The sequence below is a fragment of the Onychostoma macrolepis genome, chromosome 08, assembly GCF_012432095.1.
Source record: "Onychostoma macrolepis isolate SWU-2019 chromosome 08, ASM1243209v1, whole genome shotgun sequence".
NCBI classification, from domain to species: Eukaryota; Metazoa; Chordata; class Actinopteri; order Cypriniformes; family Cyprinidae; genus Onychostoma; species Onychostoma macrolepis.
Window position 1 is genome coordinate 24378500 of NC_081162.1, and position 12870 is coordinate 24391369.

Below are 12870 nucleotides of genomic sequence, written 5' to 3' on the forward strand. Positions count from 1 at the left end.
ATTTCCATACTCTACGCCCAAGCAGGAGGGGGTGATACTTTGGGAAATATGGAACTAGAGAGAGAGAAGGTGGGGAAAATTGAAAAAAAGAAGAGAAAGGCAAAAAACAACAGAGAACGCGTCTGGCTGTTTGAAGAACACAAAGCGGGAGTGTGATAAAATACACCGATTAGTAAAGTAACCTCGTGCATATTTCATCGCTGACAGTTGTATGCTACTCAGGCTCCTAATATTTTATAGAAAAGACTCGCCGCTTTGTATTTACTCAATCTTTTCTCCCTCCCGCCGCGCCAACTCAACTATCTTTATATCTCTGTTGCAATCTGTCCTCTGTTTCCAGCAAAGCCTCCTCTCCTCATCGCTGCTTTATACTCTCCAACTGAGCTCATGAATATTTCGCGCATATTTCACGCACGCTGCTAGATATCTGATATCATCAGGGCGTTTCGGCAAGGAGAGCAAGAGGTTAGCGGTGCTGTTTAAGTCCTGCAGGAATTTTTGCTGGAGAAAACACGGTTGCGGTCGAACTGAGTTAGGCAACCAATCATCTAAGGCTCCCTGTAATTATCACCTCTCTGAACAAACAAATATGATGACATCTTATTTTGATGGTAATGAGCCGTAATGGCCACAATGGGAGATATAATGATGCTCAAGCAAGCTTTTATCACAGACGAACTCTGTGAATCCGCAGGAAAATGACACGGAGTGGCTCTTTTGAATGCAACCTACAGGTAATCACAGTAAACCTTTTTTTAAAAAAGTGCCATTTCAATTTTACGCTGATTGAATTCAACAGTTCTGGCAGGTTAGAAAGGTGCACATCTATATTCATAAGCTGGATGAGTGTGAGAAGTGCGTCTACTCTCTGTGAATTTTAAAAACAGTTCTGGAACCATCAACCGTATGATGATGATTATTAGGTTTCACCCTCGGCTCTCATTTTCACACCGGCAGACTCTCACTTTGTGAGCGGCCCACACTGCTTTCATCACCACCTTGACAAGCATCTGCGTGCATAAAAATGCAACATTAATTATTTGATGGGGGCAGATAAACACGCTCACTCCAGTGAAACCGACAGGAAGGGAGCTGCCACTAAATTCATGGGCTACTTCATACATTACACACCCTATTTAATAGCTGTTTTAGAGGCTGAAAACAACAACAAAAAAAAACACAGCTGTATGTTTTGTCTGCCCAGCTCAGGGAGCATAATAATGACTTTGAATGAAGGTTCCCTAAAGCGTTTACAAGCCAAACATTTTACAAGATAAGGGCCGTCTTTGAAGAGGGAAAGAAAATGCAAATTCGCAGGAGTGCAATTTCAAATTAGAGACTAAAGGGAGGAAAAACTTGTTTGTGGGTGCCGGGTGCACGAAACAATAAAAGAATGTCAACACGAGCAGCAAATTACGCCCCCCATATGCTGAACGCAAGGTGAAAACCCACCACTCCTCAGGGACTAAAAGGGAGGAGGCGTTTAGAAAGGAGACAATGGAGTCATAACAACGGGGGGAGCGCGTGAAAAAAGAAAGAGAGGGTGAAAAGAGATGTTCGGGTTTCATGAAACTTGGTACGGCTCGCTGAAAAGACACAATCCCAAACGCGACTCCTAGAGTGGCACGCCACACCTCCCGGAGGAATAGTACAATAACCGCAAGCTGCTGATACAGAGGCTGGAAAACCACTGAGTAAATGTGTGATTAAACATCTAGTTATCTTCCAATTAAGCCTGAATACATTAGATCCACTCCACAACAGGTTAGTGTGGCATTTGAGGTCTTTGACTAGTCACCTTGGACTAATTGGAGTCCTGAGAATAGGATGTCAACGCAGCTGTCTGATAATGTTATTTCAGACTCATTGACATTCGTGTGATGTTATTTATCTACAGTGATAGACTAAATCAGTCCCATTAAAGTTTTATTAACAGAGCTGAATGAAAAGGATTTTTAAAAAAAATGAAAAGCATTAAAAAACAAAATGTAAGTTAGTCTAAAAATGTTTGCAAACTACATTTCAATAGCAGACACTTAAAAAAAATTTTTTTTTAAATAATGAAAACCATTTTGCTTTTCATGTTTCTTTTTTCTTTTCTATCAAAGTGAAGCTTGTTAGAGCTTGAAATAGAATGCAAGAGCAAAAATCAATGAATACTCTCAGAGGTCTGTCCCAGTCTGCAGGCAACCTTCTGAAAGGTTATAAAATATAAACAGAACATACTGACCAACGAGCAGAACACAAAGATGCATTATGTTCAGTGCTCTGATGGTAAGTTATGAAATACTAAATGAGATTCCTGTCAGGTAAATGAAAACAATACATTATTACTAATCACATTACTTAATTTAACCAACCCAAAAATCAAAAGAACTTCTCCAGTGACATTCACAATAACTTAATGTAACATAACCCAAAACATTACCCTCAAAAACGAAGTAATTTTTACGCACTTATTTGAATCTTTAAACAGCAAAAGATGAACACCGCGTGTTTCTGAAAGCATCTACAAATGAACAAATTCAGCGCTCAGTATCCAAAAACGCAAAAACACCCAAAAGTTTCTCAGCAAGCTGTGCTACTCACTTCATTCAGCGGCACTGCGTTTCATCCCCTTTGAAGTCAAAAGCGAAAGTCTTGTTAATTTTTAAAACGACAACACAAGCGTTTGAAAGTGAACCCGGTAAATCCCATTATGCGTGTGCTACATTGTTGTGAAGCGGCTCAGACTCCAGCGAGCAGCACGAGCAGCTCTGGGGGGAGTGGGCGGGGCTTTCCGAACGTCATGAAACAATTTCAATGAAGCGCGTGTGGAATAGGCGGGGCTTGACCTTACGTAGGGGAGGTACTACAGGTGAACAGATAGACAAAACATTTTTCTTTTATATTAGCATTTTAGTTTTCAGACATGACTGCCTTTTTGTTGATGAAGCAATAAAAAACATTTTATTTTATTATCTTATTTATAATGAATACATATAATTATTATTTGTATCAACATTACTGACTTTTCCCCTCAGTTTTTAATTGTGCTTATTGATATTCGTATTAATGTGTTTTCCTTTTCATTAAAGGTTCTCTAATTGATTTTTTAGGAGTAATCACAGACAATGACACCTTATTATCTGACAGATATCACTGAAATGATTATAATAATGAGTGATATTTAGCCAATTAGAAAATGTAATCAAAAACACTCTGTGCCCCTCAATCAATTCGAGGGCAGGAGGGCTTTTGTCTGAAGTTAGCAAAATGGCTGAAATGAAATCATTAACAGCTCCTTTAATAAAAATGTAACTTTTTAAGAAAGTGCAAACAGAACTTTTTTTTTTTTTTTGGCATTCTGATTTAATCTTAAAATATGCAAATTGGAATAATAAGTAAATAATAATACAAATCTGCATTTATTTAGTAAAACATTTGCATATGAACATGCATTTTTACAAAAACCCATTTAAGAATTATCTTTTAAAAGCAATATTTAAAATTAGTAGTCTGTGCGTGTGAAAATATATGAAACATCAGTATATTTCATAACATTACTAACCGTTTCATATATATATATATATATATATATATATATATATATATATATATATATAGAAAAAGATACTAAATTTTAAGGTAAGTGGTTGCAAACAATTTATTTTAGCTACATTTAAATAAAAAAATTGTGTTGAAAGTTAGTCAACTAAATTGGTTTATTTAAATGTAGCTCAAATAAATTGATTGCAAACACTTACCTTAAAAAAAAATGTGTAAAATTTAATGAATTTTCTTTTTTTTTTTTTTTTTTTTTTCTTTTTAAGTGTAGGCTGCCAACCAATTCTAAATGTAATTAATTTTTGTGCTATTTTAGCTTAAGCAACATGTTGTAGAGTCAAAATTAAATCCAACTAAAATTTTTAATCCACCCAAAATCATCACTTAAGCCTGCAGTACCTCCCCTTAATATTTAATGCTGGCATTCGGGCATGAACTGAAGCACGCTGCATTTAAAGCCGCATGTCGGGTGGATTTGGGGTGTTGTGGGGGGAGGCAGAGACACGCCTCTCCACGCCGCAGCTGGAGAGGGCAGATGGGGTTTGACACCAGTGTGTTTCTGTTGCACCGGGTTTTGACACAGATACTGTCGGGTTCACACAATACCAACTGAAATGAATGCAGATCTCTCAAACACACCGCCTTTAATAGATTCTACGCCATCCGCTGGGCTTCATTTGTCTAATGTCACCCGGCTGTGACATTTCCCACGGTGTCAACCTGCAAGTGCATTAAAAAAGGGATGCATTTTAAAAATACCAAGGGGAAAATCATAAGTGCAACATACACACATGCACCTTTCTACAAATTGCTTTAGCACCTTCTTTCCATCAAGAAGAAATCAACTAGAATCAGCTGTGATTCGAAACCAGGCCTTGTATAATTTTGTATTACATAACTTTAGTGCAGTACTGTATGTATGTATGCATGCATGCATGTGTGTGTGTATGTGTATGGACATAAATTTCTATAATGACAAGGGTATGACAGGTATTACAAGGAGAAGGTGACTTTTCAGGACATTACCCCATGTCCCCATTTTTCAAAACGCTTATAAATCACACAGAATGGAGTGTATTGAAAATCTGAAATAGCACAAAGTTTCCTTTGTAATTCCCTGAAAGAACTGGGTTTTGTCTTTATCCATTGCTATGAAATGCGCTAAAATTACAATAAAGTTGACTTACCAGTGTTATTTTGTATCACTGATTTACATAGTCTTTATTAATATTTTACATTTTTATATTTTCTGATTTAATTCAAATTTGTCACGTTTTAGTAATTTTGTATATTTTTATTTATTAATGTCTACATAGTTTTAATTCATTTTTATCTAAGAATTAGTTTGTTATTTCAGTATGTCAATTTAGTAAACTAAATAAAAATGAGAAATGTCTGATATAAAATAAAATATTCTTTTATTTATTTATGCATTTACATTTTTTGCATTCATTACAATTTTAAAAAGTTTTACTAATTTTATTGTCATTTATATTATTATTATTTTTTAATCTAGACATCTATCTGTTTTTTTAATTTCCGTTTTAGTTATTTTAGTACATGGAGTTAAACTAAAGAAATGTAATGTTTACATTTTTTATATCTTGTGTCTGTCTTTTTTTTAATTATTTGTGTCTATATAGTTAGTTTTTATTAATTAGTTTTAGTTTTTTTTTTTTTAAATCACAAGTTAAAATAAATGAACATAAATGTTGCCATGGCAACCGGCTCAAATAAAATAAGTTATTTACATTTGATTTTATTGCAATCGGTTTATTTTATGTTTTTTTTTGTATTTATGGTTTTAGTTTTTGTTAACTATAACAACCCTGCCTCACACAAAAGCACAAAATCTCCTTGACACAGCAAAGAAATGATGACGGCTCATTGTATTTAGTCAGAGCCGGAGAAGAAAGCGATAGAAAGAGCGAGAGAGTCAGTGAAGGGGAGAGAGTTGAGAGAGAAGGGCTCCCCAGCGGGTTTACTGATGAGCAGGCATGCGGGGAGACTGGGGGGGCTCAGCTGGGGCTGTTTGCCCAGCAGTGAACACCCGTCATCAAGGAGCTCATAAAATATTAATCCAGCACACAAAGACGGGAAGAAGACGGACAGAGTGACCAGAGAAAGACAGAGCGAGAGGGAGAGAGACTGATGCAGGCTGAGCGTAATGAATGGACTGAGAGGGAGGGAGGGGGCCGTGGGGTGAAAGGGTGACATGCAGTAATTGGGGGGAAATCTGCGCGGCGGTGGGTGGAAACCATTATTGGCAGGTGGAACAAAAATGGACGCATCCCTGAAATAACGAAGCGAGGGGGAGGAGAGCAAGGAGGAGATGCGGCGAGCAATAAGATGAGAATTGGCACTCATTTAATTACAATTGCTTTAAAATAAAACGGTTCTCATGACAATGGCACGGAATTAGAAATAGCGGCACGCTTCTGACTGCGGAGGGCCGAGTTTGGAGGAATGGGCTCGGAGCGTATGTTCACATAAGAAGTTTTGGCAGGAAGCGCAGCGCCCAACAGTTGTCTGTTTACACTCCTGGAGCCAAGGACTGGGCCCACAACAGAACAATGCTGATTTGTTAGGAGGACTCTAAGCGGCTCTTCATGTCCAAATATACGCGCTGGCACACAAGGACAGACGGTGAATAGAGAGCACGCACACATCCAGACACGCACACATGCGCATCCACACCGGATCAGACATCAATACATATCCAGAGCGTTAATATTCCAGAACAGAGGGCAGAGCTCTTAGGGATGCCTGAAAGCAATAATCAATTTCATTCAGATAGCTGCCTGTGGGATGCGTGTCACACTAGGGACGGCGTTTAAAGTTAAAAGAGAGGCCAATGGCTAGAGCAAACAAACAAGGTTCACCCAGAAACGGATGATCTAATGTGCTGGTTATGCTCTGATTAAAGGATTAGGTTACCTAAAAATAAAACTTCTGTCATCGTTTACTCACCCTCATGTCGGCCCGATCCCGTATGCTGATATTTTTAACACAGCAGATGTGTTAAAAATATGACTAACCTTTTTCATAGTGAGCACATCATACAAACTCCAAAAAGGACCAGAGAAAACACTGGAAAACCTAATAAAAGTAGATCATACCACTCGTAAAGTCATGCAGTGGGTTTGTGTGAGGTACTACAGGCAGAAATATCAGAATTATTTGTAAAAGAAAATAAATAAAAATACTCAAAATACTCATAAAAGGAGAGTTAACCAGTTGCAATCTTCTGAAGGGCGATGACATTAGACAGCTGCAGTGGAGGGCAATTTTATTTACATTTATGCATTTGGCAGATGCTTTTATCCAAAGTATACATTTTAAGTTCATGCTGAACTGAACCCTTGACCTTGGTGTTGCTAGCATCATGCTGTTTGAGATACAGAAATGCAATTATGAATGAATGAATGAATGAATAAAGGTTTCCCCCTATTCACGAAGACATATGGACAACTTTGTGTTTTTTTTTTGTTTTTTTTGCCCTTTTCAGAAATGCAACCGTTTATGTGTGGAGTGAAACTTCCAAATTTCTCCTGTCCACAGAAAAATATCAGCAAAACTGCATTTCATTTGTTTCAGTTTTTCCCTCATTCCCCCAAATGTGCTTTACATTTTTGAGTATGCTACACTTTTAAGAACACCAGCGTTTCAGAAAAGTTAGAAAGAGGAAAGCCACAGCAGATAAATAGGACAGGATGAGAGCACAGACTTGGCCAGACACACATTTACCCTGTCACTCAAAATAAAGACTTTGTAGGCAAGTTTGTGAACCTTGTGGTTTGCCTGGTTGATGCCAATGACTCAAAATGAGTTCAGTTCACACCTCATGCACTTTGCAGAACCGGTGGCTGAATCAGAAACAAAACACTGACATTTACTTGCAAAGCAAAACCACATAAGAAGAGCATCAGAGAGAAACAGAGTGGAAAAGACAAGCAACAAGTTATTTTTGTTCTTAAATTTAAACTAAACAAAAAGGAGAACTGTTGCACTAATAGATATGACCGTATTTCCCCGGCTGATTGATTACATAAAGTAGGCAACTACAAACATTTTTGTATTACAAGTTTTCTCAAATGTCATGTTTGAATATGCAAATGAGCCATTGTCTAATTAAATATGCACTAATTTGCATACACTGGCACCACAAAAGCCAGGAAAAAAAAAATACATTGTCAACATGTTTTTAGGAATACAATGTTGTATACAATTAGGAAAATGAAAGAAAAGGAAACAAACTCTGTAAAACCTTCAGAATATAGGAATAAAACTGTCAAGTTTGGTGAATGGAAGTCCTGCTGAAGTGATTTTTGGCTCAGTGCAGGAGAAAAAAAAAAAAAAAACCTTTTTGAGAAAATGGCCTTTAAAGATATGTATTGTCATAGAAATCTACAGATGCAATAAATTAAATACTTTAGTCTATTTTGCATGTTTTCTTTCCACTAGTCGACTAACAAAAAGTTCTTTACAGCTTTAGTTACTGATAATAACCCTGTCGAACAACTGATTAAATGAGTGAAAGTAAGAATGCAGAAGAAAGCGTGCATGCATGTGTCCGTCTCTATTGCTGCACGCCTGGCACTGCCAGAAAAGAGTCTCTCTCTTACAATCAAGGGCACCCAAACTTCAGTCCACATTCCTCCCTCTCCCTCTCTGGTTTGACTTCTTTTTCCATCATTCCTGACACAGAACGTTCCAGTCACGGAAAGCCGCTTAAATGCGCAAATCGCATGCCTATTACAATATCAAAGCGAGACTTGATAAAGATGACAGTGTGTGTGTTAACGGAAGCGGTGTGACCTCCCCGCGTGTTGGACGCCTCTCGTCATGGCCTGAATGGCGCTTCTGTGGCTGGACATGACCGCTGACCTCTTTCTGCTGCAGAGTTTCCTTTTTACATGACGAGCCAAATATCCAGCTCTCTCTACGCTCTGAGTGGAATAATAAGTCGTCGCTGGATTCCCGAGGACGTTTCGTTTGTGTTTCATTGCCAGAAGCCCCCGGGGCTACAGCAGACGAGAAATAAGTTTTCCTGCACCTCACACGCGATATTAAAGTGTCCTCTTCGGAACGCTTCGTCACAGCAGTTGGGATACGTTAATTGACTATGAATTGAATATATGAATAATTGATGTGTTGTAGCAAATTTGAGCGGTAGGAGAAAAACAGCAGAAAATGGGACTAAAAAAAGAATAAATTAGGCGACTTTGTGAAGTATGAAACACAATAGTGCTTTGAAAAAGCCAGATTAAAACAAGGGGAATACGTGCAACTACACTTTTTGATGAAAATGTGTGCATTGCATGTGCAAAAGGTATTCTGGGTGGTTGCTAGGTTGGTTACTAGGCAAGTCCACCCTCAGGTTTCTATGATATTCTGGTCTCTAGATATGATTTGGGTGGATTTATGGGATTTTTTTTTCTTTTTTTTCACAGTTTTATTGTTCACCAGGCAAAAATCTAAGTTTTATTGCTTAGGAAAGTACTGGCACACCTTTCCTCAATGCAATGCATGATTTGAAGTATCAATCATGTCTGCAGCACAAACTGTGTGGGACAAACGGCACCAATTTTTAGGGATTTAAACAAATGATGTTAGCCTTAGCAAGCACATGCTATTATCCAATAATAACTTGGCTTAACCTGATTCAATTGACTACAGTTTCACATTTTAGAAATGGGTTTTCTTAAAATAAAATTAGCATGTAGACAAAACTCAAATACCTTGCGTGTTGCATGAACTGAGAACTGAACTGAATTGATTCCAAACGTCTCAAAACAAAATTAGATGTGTCAAAAAATAAATAAATAAATAAATAAAAACTGAATAAGCCTCAGGTTAACACTACTGGCTACCAGTAATGCATATTAGAAAGATAGCAACCTTTTTTCTTCTTTTTTTGTGTAGCGATAAACAAGATACAAGAGACTGGTGAATGTATTGTTTTGTGCAGGCATCAAATACATTTAAAAATATGATTTTTCATTTTGCTTGTTCAGTTTAATTTATTAAGCGACTTGAAGCAGCAATTCTGTTTTCATGACATTTGCATTCAATTTCTTTACATGCAACCAGGGCCGCATTAACCATTGGGCTAGGCGGGGCTGAAGCCCCGGGGCCCGAGCAAGGAGGGGGCCTGTGATTGGCTGTGGAGTAGATTGACTGGTCATTGGTAGCGCCTATCGCCAAAGCCCCACCACGCCCCCCACTTATTAGCGCTATTATTTAGTGGAGCTTTTCCATAAATTCAGTGCAGTACCATTAGAGATTGAAACGTCACGTTTGCATTTGTTTTACCAATCAAATGCATTTATTTTATATATTTCTTTTGAACGACCTGTGTAGCCTATCTATCAGGTGACCGCTGCGTCCGCACTCACCTCTCTTCGCTTCGTTCTGGCGTAATCTGGAAATGGTCATGCAAAGAACAATCTTCGAAAAGTAAAAATGTCTACTATTCAAAAAATAAAATTAAATAAATAAAATGTGAGAGAGGGGCTATTCTAAAAAAATAAAAATAAGGAGAGAGGGAAAAACACGAGTTAGTCAGTAAAATTCCCAGCTATCAGGTTATTTTACTAAAGCTGATGATGGAGTGCAAGTTGTGGAACAGCAAGTGGACCGGACACATGGAGTAGATAAAAACACAGCGTCATTGTCGCCACAGATTTTAGGTTAGTTTGATTATTAGATTGATGGATGTATATTGCTTGTTGTATTTGAACAACCTCTATAGGCCTATATTCGCTTTTGGGTTGAGAAATATTCCGGTAGAAATATGTCAATCGTTTAGGGCGTCATGATGTTAGTTTATCATTTAAACTCATTTTAAACATTGTGGTTTAAAAACAAATTTAACTGTTCAGGGACATTAAGAAACGGGGCAGAAATGATTTTGGCAAATGCACGCGTTACAGCCTAAAAACGCGCGGCGCGTTAAGCACCTGCCTAAACTGGAGTTATTTTTCGCGCCTTGAGCTTAAACGTTCAAATATGGTTAGGCCTATGTGTCAAAATGCGAGTATCCTCGTAAACAGTCATTTGTGTCTTACATGAACATTATAGTTAAAGATAAAGCATGCATGTTAAGTGTAGGCTATGTGAGTTCCTGGCGTTGTATGATGTGATTTTAAAGGGATAGATCACCTAAAAATTAAAATACTGTCATCATTTACTCAGCCTCGAGTTATTCTGAACCTGTAGGAATTTCTTTGTTCACCTAAACATAAAAGAAAATATTTTGAAGAATGTTCATAACAAGAAGGTTTCTGGGCCCCATTGATTCCAATAGTGTATTTTTCTTTCTTTCTTTTTTTTTCATATATGAAAGTCATGCAGCAGCTGTTTGGTTACCAGCATTGTTCCCAATATATTCTTTTGCGTTCAACAGCAGAAGGAAACTCATACAGGTTAAGAAAAACAACAGAATTTTCATTTTTGGGTGAACTATTCCTCAAAAGCAGCCTGATATAGCTGCTGTTGCCATTTGTGTCAATAATGTGAATCAAACATCAGAAAGAAAATCACTCCATGTCCTTGACTGAATCACTTTTGTAAAATAAGAATTCATCTATATTGAATTTATACAGTGAAGACTATTCAGTCTATTTGTACATTTACTTTATACAATATAATGTTTTTATTCAGTGTTTTAAGTTTTTCAAGTAAGTCGATTTATGTATCTTTGTTCTCTTGTCATTCATGACTGTTTACTTGTCTTAAGTAAGCTTGGTTTTACTTAGGCTAGTATTATTTTTTGTGATATTGTAATTAGTAACAAGAATTATGAAATTTCAGTGCATCAAAAATGTTGATAGGATAAAAATCCTATATTAAAGCTATATATATATATATATATATATATATATATATATATATATATATAATTATTGTGACGGGGGGCCCTGCAGTAAGTCATAGCCCGGGGACCAGTGAGGTCTTAATGCGGCCCTGCATGCAACCCACTTAAATTTGCCAAATTTGGGGTTGACAACGTGAGAATCACTGTTCTTTTATTAACTAAAACTAGACCTGAATTGGAACTGAATCGAGAGAGTAAATGTATTCTTTTATGCATTTTTAAGTAGGAATACCTGTTAGTGTTTACTGCCAAGTTGTGTTCGATTTCTAAGAGTTTCTGTTGACCTTCTGTGGTAGTCATAGAGGTGTAGAGAGCTTGAGGTTAGTTTGTGGGATGAAGACAGATGCATAATACTTTATGCAATCAACAATAGCTTGTAGCTTCTTACTTTTTTGTTGCATTTGCATGCAAAACATGCTCTGCTAACTATGGGTCTTTTCTATATATAGGAAGTGGTGGCCCTGACAGTAATTCATCTTATCTAGTTGAGTCTGCAAATTGTATACGGTCATCGGCTCATCCTCCTCGTCAGAAAATAAAAAAAAACACTTGCATGCAACATCCTCCCACAACCTGAGCACAAGGCTCCACTCTTCACCACAATGAGAACCACAATATACTGCAACTTAACATTGAACACTGAACAATTGTTTACATTTACTCAAAAACATTTGAATATACTGGATTCTACTCAAAATAATTGAGCTGATATAACTAAAAACATTGACAAAGTTAAAAAACGTTGGGTTTGCAATGATTTTGATAAAAGTAATATAAATACTGATTTGGTGTCCAGAAAACATTTCTTTTTATTATCAGGGTTGAAAACAGCCGTTTTGATATTTTTGTGGAAACTGTGACAATTAAAATTCTGTGATGAATTAATTTTTTAAACAGCATTTATTTGAAAGAAATCTTTTGTAACATCATAAATGTCAATTATGATCAATTTAATACAGTTCATCCAATAAAAATATGAATTTCTTTGAAAAAAAAAAAATAATAATAATCTTACTGGCCCCAATGTATGTGGCTTTTATGGTGATATGCTGATTGATTTTATATATATATATATAGAGATTTAGATGAGTTTCTGATTCCTTTCTAGTTGTTTTTGTGTTACTGTTATGGTGATATATATCTCACCATAACAGTAACACAAAACAACTAGAAAGGAATCAGAAACTCATCTAAATACTACATTAAACACTAACAATTTTCCTCTTTCTTCATCCTTCTCAGAAACACATAAAACAACACTTAAATTTACACTCCCAATCCAGTCCCTTGCAAAGCATGCTGGGAACTGGAAATCCACTGCCCAGTTTCAGGTAACGCAACAAAAATTAATAATGAAGAGGTACACAAATGACTTTCAGCATTAATTAGGTCAAACGGAACTGGGAACACTTCCCAAAACACCCGATGTACTTGTTACATCGTTA

General features: G+C 36.8%; 1 protein-coding gene across 4 annotated transcripts in view; it reads right to left on the reverse strand.

The window, feature by feature from the left end:
• plxnb3 (plexin B3) overlaps window positions 1-12870 on the reverse strand; it is a 68200-nt gene that overhangs the window by 35971 nt on the left and 19359 nt on the right. For 2 of the 4 annotated variants that reach the window (XM_058784480.1, XM_058784478.1), the window contains exon 1: window positions 2590-3344. The exons of the other annotated variants lie outside the window; for them this stretch is intronic. The gene's annotated coding sequence lies outside the window, so the exon portion shown is untranslated. Of the gene's footprint in view, window positions 1-2589; window positions 3345-12870 lie in introns of those variants that run through there. 4 annotated transcript variants of the gene reach the window in all.